Source organism: Lutra lutra, chromosome 12, assembly GCF_902655055.1.
Source record: "Lutra lutra chromosome 12, mLutLut1.2, whole genome shotgun sequence".
Classification (NCBI taxonomy): Eukaryota; Metazoa; Chordata; class Mammalia; order Carnivora; family Mustelidae; genus Lutra; species Lutra lutra.
Window position 1 is genome coordinate 23,908,621 of NC_062289.1, and position 16,610 is coordinate 23,925,230.

The window sequence follows — 16,610 nt, forward strand, 5'->3', positions numbered from 1 at the left end:
TAAGGGCTATTAAGCATACAGAGCTTAAATAATGTTGTGTTCATAGTTATTTAAGTAATATCGGTGAAATAATTTGTCATCCCTGGGAGGATCGTTAGACTTTTGGTTTCCTTTTTTTATTTATTTTTAAAGATTTTATTTATTTGAGAGAGAGCATGAGCAAAGGGGGTGCTGGGAAGAGGCAGAGGGGGAAGCAGACTCCCCGCTAAGTGGGGAGCCCACCATGAGGGCAGATCACAGGACCCCAAGATCATGACCTGAGCCAAACTCAGACGCTTAACTGACTCAGCCACCCAGGTTTCCCCTTTTTAAAAAGAGGTTTATACATGACTCACATTTTAAAATCATCACTTTGGTGTTCAAATTAGATATACAGAATTATCTAGAATGAAGGTTGTTGTTGGAGCAGTCTTTCAGGTTTTAGGACTAGCAAAGGGAGGGAACACGTGGGAGGTATCCTATCACTTGTATGTTTACGAGGAGCTGAGTTTAAGCAGAAACTGTTCATTACCAGTGCCCTTCCTTGTGCCTGAAATCTTAGTTTCTAGTGCTTTGTGGTCAATAAGTAAAAAGTGAATTTCATGCATGTGCCATTGCCTGCAGGACAAAAGGAAATGTGATTTGAACATACACACGTGGGCACACGCACAGCCTGTCCCCCCACCCACCCTGGAGCAGTGGCAGGCGGGCAAGCTCACCACCCAGGAGTGAATTGGTGTCTCATCTCCCAGTCCACCTTCCCAAGTCCTTCCCGGCCTCGCTCACCTGTGGGTTGCAGGTCATCTAGCTTAGGTCCCAGCTGTCATGCCATGAGGGCAAGAACCACAGCTTGGTTTGGGTCATTCTCAGACCCTGAGAGCCCCGCCTGGCTCACAGGAACAGAACTAGAAACAGCAGGGCAAGAGGCTTAGGAATGGTAAGTTCCTGTAAGTCATGAGCAACCCATGAAGTGGCAAGGTGTCCCGGCCCCCCATGATGTGGGAACCCCACCAGGGAGCAAATCCAATCCCAAGTCCTTTTGGTGCTCCAGCAGAGCCAGAAATTCAGGTGGCAGCAACCCTCAGGACAGAAACCCCAGAGATCTAGACTCCCTGCCTTCAGAGAAGAAACCTGCCAGAATGTTCTCATTTGAAAGTGGGTGGTTGGTGAAGGAGGATAGACTAAGGCTGGCAAACAGAACAGACAAACGAAGCCCTGGGAAGGGATTTTCCAAAAGCTGGATACCGCAGGACCAGGTGGGGCTAGGGGGTGTTTCCTGGGAGGACAGGGATTTGTACCATCACCTCTGTCGCCTGAGAGTGTCTGACGGTACCCTAGGTGTATTTGTGTGCCCAGGCTGCCAAGAACAAAGCACCACAGACGGCAAGAAGGATGGGTAACACCACAGGAATAGATCTTCTTACGGTCTGAGAAGCTGCAAGTCAGAGCTCAAGGTGTTGGCCGGTTCAACTCTCCTGAGGCCTCTCTCCTTGGCGTGTGCATGGCCACCTCCTAGCTGCGTCCTCATGCAGCCTTCTCTCTGTGCGTGCTCATCTCTGCTGTCTCTCCCTCCTCCAATAAGGTCACCAGGTCCTGCTGGATCACGGACCACATGCCCACCTCATCTAACATAAGGGTATCTTTAAAAGCCCTATCCCCAAATACAGTTACAGTCTGAGGTAACTGGGGATTAGGACTTCCAACGTGTGAATTCAGGAGGATGTATTTCAGCCCACAACACCAAGAAAATGGCATTGGGCAAGTGTGGAAACTCTGGCCCCACACTGTGCCCTTGCCAGTGAAGGTCATGCAGAGCCCCGCTCCGCCCACCCGACCCCCCCCCACCCCCCCCACTCCCACACCCCCCCCCACCCCCCCACCCCCCCCCCCACCCCCCCCGCCGCACCAGTTTGGTTCAGATCCATAAGAAAGACTACGCACTAGTTCCAGGAATGCCTTGTCTCGCCTCTCCTCGGCCCCTGGCAGGATATGCCGATGCTGACCTTTGGCTCAGGCTCCAGTTTTTGAACCACAGGCTGCTGAACCAGCACTGAGCACTTGCTGTGTCCATCTTTGTGAAAGTGGAACAAAGAGCCTATTTTCGTGTTGACCTGTAGAGGCTAGGTAGGCCCCAATGGCCCTGGGTCCTGGGCACTGATCCCAAATCTGCTCAGCGCGGCACAGGCCACCTCAGGTGCCCTTCTGGATTCTGTTTACTCAGACAGCTCGGCAATCTGTCCAGCCCACAGGGCTGGCTGTCACACACATGGCCCTCGGCACGCCACACGCTGGGTCTGTGAGTCACCTTCCCCAGACACCGCTGGTCGGGAAGCACTTGGGGATTCCGACAACTCTGTTAGTAGCAATACCTGACCCGCTCACTGGCCTTCATCAACAAGACTGTGGTGACTGGCACGCAATTTCCACTGCCATTAGTGACAGACCAGGTAAATCAGATCAACTCCTTCACCAAGGCCACCTAGAAAAGCTGAATTAGTTGTAAAAGTTATGAAAGGCATCCAAGAGCTAACACGAGACTGAACACTTATTGGACCAAGATGCCACGCAGAGCAGACACTCAGGTAGGCAAAGTGGGCGTTCCGAGCCTGGGTGCATTTGCTGATATGCAGAGGACGGCAGGTGGAGACAGAGCCTTGCTTTGGAAAGCTTCCCAGGCTGCTGGGCAGGCCCACATAACTGCAGTTAACATGCACATCAGAAATGAGTAAATGGAATTGAGATTTTTCTAAGGTAGTCACATTGTCCAAAAAAAAGAGATAAAAGTGATCATTTCTTTTAGAAACTGGATAGCTCAAAAAAGTATTGTAATTTCCAAGTTTGACCACTAAAAACCATATTTTGTAAAAAGTGTAACTACCAAATGAAGAGAGAAAATAATGAAATCGTTTAAAAAGAACTAAAGAGGGCAAGAAAGAAAAGAGAAGGAAACTTCGACTGGGACAAAAAGAAAATAAATAATAACATTTAAGCCCAAGTGAATTAGTAATTAGATTAAAATGTAAATAGGTTAAATCCTTTAAAAATTTAAAGGTCAGCTGACTTGATAAAAACAAAACCCCATTATGAGCTGCTCACAAGAAGCATCCTTAAAATACAAAGAGAGAGAAAGGTTAAAAGTTAAACTATGGGAAAAGAGACAGCAATCAAAAACCTAAAGAATGTCAGAGTAGACATTATCGGGAAAAAAATAGATTTCAGGGTGCTCAGCTGGCTCAGTTGGGGGAGCATGCTACTCTTGATCTCGGGGTTATGAGTTCCAGCACCACGTTGGGTGGAAAGATTGCTTAAAAATAAAATCTTTTAAAAAAGAGAGATTTAAAATCAAGAAGTAGTACTACAGGGAAAGAAGTATTTCCTAGCAATAAAAATTTTGATTCACCAGAAAGATCTAGCAAATTTAAATTCCTATGTGCATAATAAAAACAGCCTTAAAATGTAGAAAGCAAATGTTGATGACTAAAAGAAAAAACAGCAAATTTATAACTGTAGTTAGGAAATAGTAACACATTTCTCCCAGAAACTGGGGAAACAAAAAGTCTGAAAGGAATGGGAAGGACATACCACTTCACTGATCCCAAATGATGCATCCAAGCTATCATCCAGCCAAGTATTGGACTTTAAAAATAAAAAGGAGAAACATCTTTTGGACATCTTGACAAAAAGACAGAGTAACACATCAGGAAAAGAAAATTCAATTCTTAAAAAACATTCTAATAACAATATTCTATGCCACAAGAAAATGGATAAGGTATTTAAGATATTCAAGGAAAGAAAATGAGAGCCAAGGACTTTTTTAACCCAGCCAAGCTGGCTCTTAAATACAGATATTACAACAACAGGGGCGCCTGGGTGGCTTAGTGGGTTAAAGCCTCTGCCTTCGGCTCAGGTCATGATCCCAGGGTCCTGGGATTGAGCCCCACATCGGGCTCTCTGCTCTGCTGGGAGCCTGCTTCCTCCTCTCTCTCTGCCTGCCTCTCTGCCTACATGTGATCTGTCTGTCAAATAAATAAAATCTTAAAAAAAAAATTACAACAACAACATGCAAAATTGAGGGAATGGGAGTTCCATAGCCCTTGCTTAAGAAACTACTAGAGAATGAAGTTTAGACAACCAAAATGACAGCTATGTGGTCTGTGTGTGTGTGTGTGTGTGTGTGCGCGCGTGCCACGCTCGTTAAAGGAAGGCTGCATGAAGGGTATAAAAGAGAGAGCATCGTACGTATTAATGCTCCTAAAAGAAGAAGAGAAAGGGGTGGCGTGGAATGAGCACACACACACAAAGTAACCTTTTCAGCTGTTTTCAGTAACCAAATTTTGAGAGTAGTGTATCACTTCCCACCAAAAGAAACCAGTGTCTCAAGGGGAAATGTCTGGGAGAGTTGTACAAGATGAGCCTAGGATATCTTGTCCTGGGCGATGGGAAAGAAACTATCAAAGACACAGGAGCCAAGTAGACTTGGCCAAATATGGGACAATTTGAGTATCGAGGACAGTTACTGAACTGAGTGAAACATGAAACACACCCACAACAGTTTCCCTTCTCTGTGCATGACCCTCGTTGACATTGAACCGCACAGGCTTGGGCTGTGCAGTCCACTTGCGTGCAAATTTTGTCCAATAAATACAGTGCTGTCCTGTCAATGTACTTTTTCTTCCTTATGATCTTCTTAATAATAATTTTAATTTCTGGAAACAGAAACCCTACCACGGAGCTCCCACTACCTGTTGGAGTTGGGGGGTAACCGGGTAGACAGGAGGCATCCAGAGATTTAAGGATAAAGTCCTACCCAGGCCAAGATGCACCTTTTTTCTTTCCCTGCTTACATTGTTTTTGTTTGCTTGCTTGCTTGCTCTATAATCTATTGAGTTGGTTCAAAGGGCATAGAGTTCCATTGGGGAGACATGTATTTATGAGTTTTAAAAAAGGTAAGAATTCCTGGCAAATGAATATGCTCTCAGGGACATGAATCTCAAAGACACCACGGGCTGTAGGAGTTAAGGCAGGAGACTTACTTCTCAGGGCTGGGGCGGAAAGACTTTGGGCTCATAATGGAAAATTTGGGTTTCTAGCTTGGCTCTGTGTGACCTCGGAGAAGCCCATTCCACCTTTCTTCATCCTCATCGGCAAGTCAGCAAAGGAAGCCTCAAAGGTTTGCCCTGAAGCTCTTTGTCCAAGGCATGTCTTATAGGCCACTTGGTTAGGACCAACTTTCTGTCCAGGCTAGTGGGTGCAAGAGAAAGGGTAGAGGCCAAGGAGATACAGCCATTGTGGGGGGAGGGGGGCAAAATAACCCACAGAAGAACTCTAAGATATCAAACAAGGGCAGGCAGGGGTGTCTGCCTCTCTGAAGGAGGCTTCTCACTGTCCTGGGCTCCCCTGGGCTGAATGGGACCAAGATGATCCTGTGTCTGGCAGGTCACCTCTCCTCCCCGCCCCACCTGCTCCCCACTTTCCTCAACCTTTAGTAAGGAGGTTCAATGAGTTCTATATCCCTGTCATGGATCTAAGTACTGCAAAGAAAATTCATCCTAAATCATCATCCAGCCTGGAAGGATCTACGTTCCTTGAAATGGGAACCCAGAAACCCACTCTCACCTAGGCCTGCTGATGAGTCCAGCCATCATGCTGCCCTCGTTGTCCAAGGCGAATGACTATAAATTACCCTGTTGATTTCATCAGCACCAGGGGCTGGGAGGAGGGAGGGGAGGGCGTTGTATATAACCAGGAAGTCCAGAGGACCTGGGCTGGAGAGAAATCCTTGAGACACACGGGGGTGGTTGTCCTAAAATCCCATTGACATCTCTTTTCCTTTTCTATTTTTTTTAATTGATAAATCCGATTTTGAATGTGTGATCTGAGTCCCGGCCGAGCCACCAAGCAGTAGATCTGGCCACCCTAGCCTGCTGCTTTCTAATCTCTATAATGGCTCTACGGCACTGCTGCCATGTTACAGAGAGAGACACGAATTGTGAAAGAAAGCACTGTGTGAACTCTGAGTGTTGGGCATTGTCTGTTCATTTCTTCAGACCGCTTCTGCAGGATCACCAAACACGTGCTGGGCATGGCCAGCTGGGCAGAGGGCAGGATTCTCCCACAGAGGACGCTCCTGAATGTCAGAAAGAACATGTGACCTCATGACAAATTCTTCATCACCAATTCTTCTTCTAAGTCACTCAAGAACCCCTGCTTGGCAAGGGCCCCAGGTCACCATGGATGTACTGGAATGTCCCATAGCTGCATGGCCCAGAGATGCGCTGCTGCTGGACTTTTCCAGGCCCTCGGGGGAAACCCACCCCAGAGCTTTCCAGGAGTCAGGTACTTTTGGATTTGTTTTCTTTTTCGATATGTACCCACAAGGAGCCTGGTTCCCTTGCACTTCCTGGGAGGGGGATCGTGCAGTGGTTGCCAGGCTGGATCTGGTCACCCTGGCTCATTGGATGTCCCTGGGCAGGTCACACTTAGCAGCAACCTTTGGGAGGTATCCCTCTGGTTTCTCATCTGTGTATGCAGCAAGGAAACTATAACTCCCCCCTTCACAGGGTTAAGTGAGTATACAGTAATTCACACAAGTACTGAACGATGCCTCGCCCCCTGGAAGCCTTCAAAATGTGTTAGCTAATTACTCACAGGGAAAAGTTAAAGATGTATGAAATGCTTATTTCTCAGAGAGGCAGAGAGGCTCGAGGAGGCCTCTGTTGTGCAATATGGACTCAACATGAAGGAAAAGCTTTTCTGGCCGGCGCACCTTCCAGGTCAAGAAAGGGCAACCAAATGGACCCCAAGTGGCCCAGGCCTGAGGCTTGAGGGGTAAGTTCATACCCAGCGGTGAGGAGAGGCTTGTTACCAGTGTGGACAGTAACTGAAACCATCCACCCGCCCAGCAGGAGCTGTGGCTCCGAACACTAGACCTCGGGGAGACAAGCGAGGACCCCTTCTCTCGCACTGCTCACTTGCACACATTTAGACATTATACACTGCATCCCACGGCACTTGACACAGAAACGCGGGGACCTCCCAACCCCCAGCCACAGCCACGCTGCCCCAGGCGTGATTCAGGGTCTGGGCTTATTTATGAGAGCCCATGAGTTCATTTCAAAATGTCAAACGATCCTTGGTGACTAATGGTCCCTGCTGCGCTCAGTATCTTCACAGAGGTCGTCCTTCCACGCTCTGAGGGCCTCCATGCTCCAGGAACATCCATCTGGGTGTCTGTTGCAAGGAGCTATTGTGTCACCAAATCACCCAAAAAAGCCAGGGAGCCCAGCCCCTGCTGAGGTGAGGACTGGGGGTGTCTCAGCAACAAGGCACACCCCAAAGAACAAAGGAGGCAAGAGCTGGAGAATGGGAGCGTACACATTCACCCACTGAGAAGAAAATAAACGGTGCATTGGGCAACTGGGTCTCACGCGACGTGTTCCAGAAACAATTTTATTACTTTACCGTTTTTGCTCATAACTTACCCATTGAAACCTGCTCTGTGGGGCTAGCTCTGATTTTACCCATAAGTGAATCTCTGACAGGTTCTGTGGCTCTCCTTTTTAAAAAAATCCTCTGGCCACTATTTAGCAACTTTTATTATGGAAATTTTCATATATAACCAAAATTTTTTAAAATGCTATAATGAACCCCATATAATGAGTCACACCGCTTTGCTAGTTATGAATGGTCTTGTCTCACCGGTTTGCATTTCACCCAGAACACACACTGGAATATTTTTTTTATAAGGTTTATTAATTTTTTTTAGAGAGAGAGCACGAGTCGGAGGGGCAGAGGTAGAGAGAGAATCCCAAGCAGACTCCCCACTGAGCAGGGACCCCCCCCACCTCCTCGACGCAGCGCTCGATCCCACGACCCCAAGATCCTGACCTGAGCCGAAGTCAAGACTGGGACACTCAACTCACCAGGCATCCCTGTGCTGGAACCTTTTAAAAACAATCCTCTAGTTATTTTTAGAAACAAAATTGTCTTAGTTGAACTCAGTTTGGTGACATAATCTAGGATCCCAAACTCCCAAACCCCGTGTCAAGTGGAAGTTCCCTCTCCCACCTGAGGCTGCTGCAGGCTGGGAGCCTGTCTCTGAGGTTCTTCTCCTCCTGCTTACAGCTGCCTCTGGCTCCCTCAGGGGGTGGTAAGGAAGAGAGAAGATGTTCCCGCTGGCTCTCAAAGGCTACACGCCAAGGTCAGCTAGGAACCCCCCTGAGGCCTCCTCATAGCTCTCTCCCATGCAGGTCTTGTCTCCTCAGACCGTGCCCTGATCAGATGGGCAAGGGGTGGAGACAGACAGGTGTCAGGTTGCCCGGGTTGGAGAGCAATGCATGCCGGGTAAACCGGACACAGCATGGCCACCCTTCACTATGATGACATTTTTCCAGTGGAAAGAGAATTTCGGTGGGAGGAAAAGAAGATGCACCCTGCTTGTATGCACTAGGTGACGTGCAGAGTTCTCATTCCCGCTTGGGGGACCTGACATCTCACTTGGGGATGTGGAAATAGCTGTCACTTCTGCCTTGGAGTTCTGCTATGCAATGTGGAGGTCACAAGCCACGTGTGGCTGTGGAGCCCTGGAGATGTGCTGTAAGTGCAAGCCACGCACTGGGCTTCCAACAGTAAGACAATGCCTTACTATTAGTTTTTAAATCGATTACGTGCTAAACTGATAATACTTTTACATTGCATTAAGTCAAATGTATTGTTGAAACTAATCTCACCTGTATCTTTCATGTGGCTACTAGAAAATCTTTTTTGTTGTTGTTTTTTTTTAAGATTTTATTTATTTGTCAGAGAGAGAGAGAGAGAGACAGCGTGGGCGAGCACAGGCAGAGGCAGAGGGAGAAGCAGGCTTCCCACCAAGCTAGGAGCCCGATGTGGGACTCGATCCCAGGACACAGGGATCATGACCTGAGCCAAAGGCAGCTGCTTAACCAACTGAGCCACCCAGGCGTCCCGGCTACTAGAAAATCTTAAATGTAAAAACGAAAAATGTTATGTTGGAGGCTCCCATCATCCTTCTGCAGACAGCCTGGCCTTCGAGACTCACCGAAAACTGTGAGGGGAAATTGTTGCATTTTAATATCATGTTAGGAACACTCTTCCTCCCTCCCCACCAAAAACAAAAAAACAAAAATGACCAAAAAAACAACAACAACAAAAAAAAACACAAAAACTGGTCCTGGAGGGGCGCCTGGGTGGCTCAGTGGGTTAAAGCCTCTGCCTTTGGCTCAGGTCATGGTCCCAGGGTCCTGGGATCGAGCCCCACAGCGGGCTCTCTGCTCGGCAGGGAGCCTGCTTCCTCCTCTCTCTCTGCCTGCCTCTCTGCCTACTTGTGATCTCGGTCTGTCAAATAAATAAAATCTTCAAATAAAAATAAATAAATAAAATAAAAACTGGTTCTGGAGCCAACAAAGGTTTGATCTGGATGCGTGCCCTGTTGGCCCTCTTCCGTGTTACTCATGATAAAGAGAGGCCCGGAGAGAAGTGACTGGTTTGGCCGGGGCCCCCGAGTGTCACTGAGGAGCGCGCCCGCGATTTCCAACTGCTTCTGGGAAACAGTAGGCAAGAGAGGGGCCAAACTTCCAGAAACCCTCCCTCATCGATGCCTCAGAACGAAGTCTGAAAGTGTCCCCCAGCGGACTGAGGGTTGGGGGGGTGAGGCCAGTCGGGGGCCAGGGGGGCCCCCCTGCACCTGTGGCCGGCTGGGTGTGCGCCCCGCAGACCGCGCAGGGCCCCGGGAGGCCTGGGCCTGAGGTCAGCAAATCTGGAATCTGGCCCTCAGACCTGTTTGGACTGGCTCGCCACGTTTTACAGTTTTTTGAATCGTTTGCCAACGTTTCAACATTAGGAAACGTCAATAAAAATATGGCTTCCACTTCTGAAGAATGAGCTCTGGCAACACGAGGCTTGCTTTCCTGCCAGGCAGCTGTCTGCCGGCGCTCCCAGAAGCTGCCCCTCGGATGTGGGGATGTGGCTCCCCCTGAGCCCCCCTCCCCGCAGCCCTGCCCCTGCCCACTCTCTCCCCCGGGGGCCTCGGGCGGCCTGCGCTCAACTTGACCCGCGGTTCTTCTTGGAGCAGGGGTAGGAGGAAGGGGAAATGGGTTCCACACCTCGCTCCATCGAGGCAAAGAAATCAAATCTAAGCCAAGAGGGCTTCATGTTCCAGCAAAAAGATCTTTCCTCCCTGGCTGTGCCCCCACTTAGCTCCCTCCTCACCGTGGACACCCGGGTGTGCCACCCCAGCTAACTCCTTTCTGCTGCATCCCAGGATGAAAGGGAAGGTGGCCGTTTAGTCGTTTGCCCTGAGAAAACTGAGGCCCCTTGAGGTGGCCATCCACTGGATGCTGGGAGCTGGCTGGGGAGTGGGGCTCCCGAGGGCCAGGGTGCCTGAGGTCTGGGGCTTCTCTCTAGCCCTAACGCTCCGGGGCCGGGTCACCGGCATTGGTCGGCCATTTGTTGGTTCTTCTGCCCCAGGGACAGATAATGTATCTCAGAGTGGGAGCAAAATTCAATACAGTCAGTCTCCTCCACGGCCCCCTCTTGGCTTTTCCCAAGGGCCACATCCAGGCACAGGGGGGAGAAGGACACGAATTCAGCCAGGCTGAGGGCAGTCACCACCTGGTGAGATGCTCAACTTGGCGCTTCTACTTTCCCGACCATCCGGCCATCCTCTGTTCCTGGTGGCATCCCCCCCTTACCTCCCTGGAGCCAGCCCTGTCTCCAGGATGTGGGGCTGGCCACACCCAGACACCTGCAGCTTCCAGAAGAGAGGAAGCAGGGTCCCTGACAAGGCCTGCCACGGGAGGTCAGCAGCCTCACCAGAACCAGGCAGCCTCCGGAGCCAGGGCCCCTCGCAGCAGCCTCACTGTCGTGGTGACATGCGTCCAGCAGGGTCACGCTCCCTGCCGCTGCCTATTCCCATCCAGTCCTCAAAACCGACGAATCAGTGTGGAAACAGACACTTGTGCAATTGCCTGGAATGGGGAGCCGTGCTTGCTGGTTTGATGGCAAAGGATGTTACGTCCTTCATTTCACTAGAAAATGAGCGGAGACAAAGCTCTGGAGTGGAAGGAGGGGGCACGAACTTCTTTGACCAACCAGGTGAGCTCTCAACGCAGAATCCTGGATTGCCTGCCCTGCTGCTAATCACAACATTCACGCTTCCATTTGCTCCTTTGTTTTTCCCTTTTGTTTGTTTAGGGGGAAAGTACCATGCATGATAGGATTGAGTGGGGGAAAAAAAAAACCAAGCAGAAACCATGGTTTAGAGCTCCTTTTATGGTAGAATGGGGCAGGGAAAGAATTTCATTCAGGCTTGCTTGGATTTACATCAAGAAAATACGGAAGGATACAGAAGACGCTGGCTAAAATAGTTGCTGGGGGACAAGGGAGAAGAATATATCTTGGAGTATACGTTTAAAAATAAAATGAAATGTCAACTAAATAAAAATACCACAAACAACTCACAAATAGTTTAAAAAGCAGAGCAGGAACTCCTACCCTTAATCCTACTCCTGTAAAATCATACTCATTTTGGTTATTCTCTTTCTGTTCTCATCCGTATGCTTTTATATTTTTTTTAAAGATTTTTATTTATTTCTTTGAGAGAGAGAGAGAGAGAATGAGAGAGGGAGAGAGAGCATGAGAAGGGGGAGGGTCAGAGGGAGAAGCAGACTCCCTGCCGAGTAGGGAGCCCCATGCGGGACTCGATCCCAGGACTCCAGGATCATGACCTGAGCCGAAGGCAGTTGCTCAACCTACTGAGCCACCCAGGCACCCCATGCTTTTATATTTTATATGTGCCTACAACCACAGCACACAGAAAAGTGTCCCCTGATCACTTCGCTGAATATTGGAAGCGTTTCGCAGGTTGCCAGTAAGAATTCATTTTGGTTGGATACATAAAATTCCATCAGCCTTCTTGTTTCTAAAGACCCTTGGTCTTTATTTCTTCCTTTCTGAAGCTAACGGGGTTGATTCGCTTTGAAGCTCATCACTCAGCAGAATCATAGCCAGGTCGTTGGAAGAACAAAACGAGAGTCTGTCTCCTCCTAGGACACAAGCAGAAGAACCCACACCTTTCCTCCAGGCCACTGGGATTGTGACCTTACACAGCAGGAGTTCCCACCAAGGGTTTTCATACCCTTCAGAACTAAGATACTCTCAGATCTGTTTACTTTTCATTTTAAAATGGTTATAGACTTGGGGTGCCTGGGTGGCTCAGTGGGTTAAAGCCTCTGCCTTCAGCTCAGGTCATGATCCCAGGGTCCTGGGATCAAGCCCCACATCAGGCTCTCTGCTCAGTGAGGAGCCTGCTTCCCCCCTCTCTCTGCCTGCTGCTCTGCCTACTTGTGATCTCTCTCTCTGTGTCAAATAAATAAATAAAATTAAAAAAAAAAACTTTAAAGTGATTATAGACTCACAGGAAGTTGCAAAAATAGGACAGAGAGAGCCCGGTACTCTTCACCCAGCTCCCCCCAGTGGTTACATCTTAGATAAGTACAGTACACTATCATGGACAAGAAAATGACTTTGATACAATGTGTGTTGTGCTGAGCCATTTCGCTGCAGATTCCCATAAGCAGCACCCCAGGCAAGATATGGAACTATTCCAGAACAAGAAAGGTTTCCCTCGTGCGGGCCCTTCTGCCCAAGCCGTCCCTAATCCCTGGCAACCAGGGACCTCTTCTCAATCTCTCTGATTTTGTCATTTCAAGAATGTATAAATGAGGGGCACCTGGATGGCTCTGTCGGGTAAGCATCTGCCTTCAGTTCAGATCACGATTCCAGGGTCCTGGGATCAAGACCCACATCAAGCTTCCTGCTCAGCCGGTAGCCTGCTTCTCCTTCTCCCTCTGCCCCTGCTTCTGTGCTCTCTCTCTCTCTCTCTCACTCTCTCACTCAAATAAATACAATCTTTTTTTTAAAAGAATGTATAAATGAATCATACAGTATGTGACCATTTGAGATTGGCTTTTGGGGGGGCTACTACAAAATAAACTTATGAATATTCATGTACAGATTTTCATGTGGACAGAAGCTTCCATTTCTCTGGCATAAATGTGTCATTGCTAGGTCATACATCGGCTTAGTTTTTTAAGAAACTGACGGATCGTTTTCAGAGTGTCTGCGCCATTCACGTTCCCGTCCACAAAGCACGAGAGGCCCAGTTTCCCGGCACCGTCTCCAGCATTTAGTGTTAAACATATCACACAAGTGGGCCAGCCAGAGCCTCTCCAGGACATTAGCTGGCAATGCAGACAAGCACATTCTTTACCGTGAGGTGTATTCTGTTTTGTTTTTTCTGTATATCTGATGTTTTATTATCTGGGGCCTCACTGACCCTGGCAAGACTGCCCCTCATAGGGCTAGCTGGTTCCTACAAACAGCAAATGATTCTCCTGAGAGCAAGCCTTCCATATGCAGACTAACCATCCACAGCCCACACCCTCAAACCCCTCATTGTTGGCCTCGCTCTCTGCCTTAATTACCCCAGGGCCCTCTGAAATTATTCAAAATAGCCAATCCTAAACCTGCTCAGCCTGCGTACCTGACGTATCCATTCCCACAAAAAACATAAGGCTCCTGCCCTGGTTTTCTTCATGCCCCTCTCGGCTTCCTGACCTGCATGGCCCTGCTTGACGTGGTGAGCCATCTCTAGGGAAACGATCTCCAGGGAGATCCCTTTTCTAGGGAAGCGAGTAGCCAGCGATCTTTTCAGTGGCAATTGCCTCCAGATTGGTGGGCCTCACCTTATCTGAATAATAAACCCACATTTTAAAACAGGAAGACAACATAGGCTTGTAGTTGCTAGTGGCTGCCCTGAGCTCCGACGAAGAGAGCCTACCAGGGGACTAAGCCCACCCGAGGAAGCACAAAGGAGAGACAGCGTGTCGTTTCTGGTCCCAGGTCCACCTGCCCCTGAAAAGCACCCCAGACTTGCTAGTGACATGTGCAAGTCGCCTTTGTGTGGCTGCTGGCTTCAACACTTCGGGGTTGGGTTATCTGTGCCTGGCACCCTGACCAAGGCACAGACAGGCCATGGTGCTTCCCCACCCCTCCCCCAGGTGCTGCGTTATGGCAAGACCCAGATTCCCCGGAGTGCGGTCCTGACTTGGCGGTGACCTAGCAGAGAAAGGAGTTGGCAGGGGCTGGGCACAAGGCCCAGGTACTAGCGGGGAGAGCAGCTTTCTGGGCTGCTGTTCCCTCCCCTGTAGGAGAAGCGATTAGGCTGGAGGTCCCCATGGGCCCTCCCTGCTCATAGTCGCTAGTTCTCTAAGTTTTCACTTCGAAGGAAAAATAATACTGTTGACCCTTGAGGAACACGAGTTTGAACTGTGCGGGCCCACGTGTGCACAGGGTTTTGTTGTTGTTGTTGCTGTGTTTTAATAAATACAGTACTGTAAATGTATTTTTCTCTTATGGTTTTTTTAAAGATTTTTTTTAAATTTATTTGACAGAGAGGTAGAGAGCACAAGCAAGCAGAGCAGCAGGCAGAGGAAGAGGGAGAAGCAGGGTCGCTGCTGAGCAGGGAGCTCGATTCGGGGCTCAATCCCAGGACCCTGGGATCATGACCTGAGCTGAAGGCAGACAATTAATGGACCGAGCCACCCAGGCGCCCCTCTCTTAAGATTTTCTTAATAACATTTTCTTTTCTCTAGCTGCGTTTCTTGTCAGAATACAGTATATAGTCCATAGAACATACAAACCACGTGTTCCTTGACAGTTTACATGTTCACTAAGGCTTCAGCTCAACAGCAGGCTATTAGTAGTTAAGTTTTGGGGGAGTCAGAAGTCACACTCAGATTTTCAGCCGTGCGGGGGTTGAGGGGGCGTAGGTCCACGCCCCTAATCAGCCCCCCCACGCCCCTGATTGTTCAAGGATCACCTGTACCAGCCGCCCCTTACCGAGCGCTCACCGCAAGCCAGTCACTACACTGAGTGAGTCAAATACGTGAATTCACTGAATCCTTTCACAGCCCTGTGAGGGGTGTGATTATCCCCATTCTACAGATGAGGAACCAAGGCTCAGAAGAATGAAGGCCAGGACAGTTAGTGGAAGAGCTAGGATCAGCCCCGAGGAGGGGGCTTGGGAGTTGTTGCTGGTGACCACCGCTGAGCCCTGGGCCTCACTCTCTGAGGCTCCTTCCAAAGGAAACGCTCCTACCTCTGACCTCAACCTGCGGCATCCTTTTTCTCCGTCGTTTCTCTCCCAGACATAATCACCTGCAACTGATCCTCAGCTTCCAATGGGGTCACATCCTGATAAATCCACTGTGCGTTGAAAATCCTTTGAGTTGAAAATGCTTTTCCTGTAGCAAACCTATGGAACACCATAGATTAACCTTCCGGAAACTTGCTCAGAACACATAGGTGAGCCTGCACTAGGGCAGAAGGGTCTCACACAAAGCCTATTTTATTTTTTTTTTAAGATTTTATTTATTTATTTGACAGAGATCACAAGTAGGCAGAGAGGCAGGCAGAGAGAGAGGAGGAGGCAGGCTCCCCTCCGAGCAGAAAGCCCACGCGGAGCTCCATCGCAGGACCCTGGGATCATGACCTGAGCGGAAGGCAGAGGCATTAACCCACTGAGCCACCCAGGCGCCCCCCAAAGCCTATTTTATAAAAAATTGGTTATCTCATAACCAATTGAGTGCTGTGCAGAGTGTAAGCCTGATGATTCACAAACGTATTCTTTTTTTATTATTAAAAATAATTTTTTAAAAAAGAATTGGTTATCTCATGCAGTGAAAGTGAAGAACAGAATGGCCTGTGGGTGCAGATGGTGGTCAGTGTGTTGGTCGTTGACCCCCGTGACCCCTGGCTGACGGGGAGCCCCAGCCACTGTCCACCCAGCACTGTGGGAGAGGGTCCTCCCGCCAGGAAGCCTCCAAGCCTCTTTGCCTTGGAGCTGGCAATCGGTGGGCTCTTCTGTAATAACCTTGAAGGTCCGTGCACGCTGGCTGATGGGAGTACATCATTCTGGAGGAGGCTTGCACCCAAAAGCTGTTTGCCTACGCAAGCGGGCCGTGGGAGGGCTCAGGGGCCTGGGGCCGCCGTGGAAGCAGTAGGCGCTGACACAGGCAACCCCCCGGGGCACCCGGGCAGCTCCTCACCGCTGCCCCCCCCCCCCCCCCCCCCCGTGCTGCGCTGGAAGTCACCTGATGAGCTCATTCCTCCTGGGGCCTCTGAGGCCGTCCTGGGGGATCCAGGCCTCCCCGCCTGGAAGGAAGTGACTGCAGGGCCGCCCTGGCCTGGACGGGGCAGACTTGAGACCCGGGCTTGTGAGGTGCCCTCGTCTCTCCGGTGATAGAATTTCTCACCCGTTCGCGGCTTCAGACCACCGCGCACCAGCTCCTTCTGTCCATCTCTGCCCAGCATCGCCGCCGCCCCACGGCGCACACACCACAAATGCCCGCCTGTCGGGGGCCACCAGTCGGGACAGTCACTCAAGGAGGATCCCCTCCAGCGTCGTGTCTACGGGTCAAGCTGCCCCTTGCCCACACCCGGAGGCTTTCCATCACCAGGGTGAGAAATCCCGTCCCGGGAGGACCTCCTGGGACTTTGCCAAGGCGGCGGCACTGCGCGCCCTGTCCACCAGGGGGCGATTGAGGAGAAAA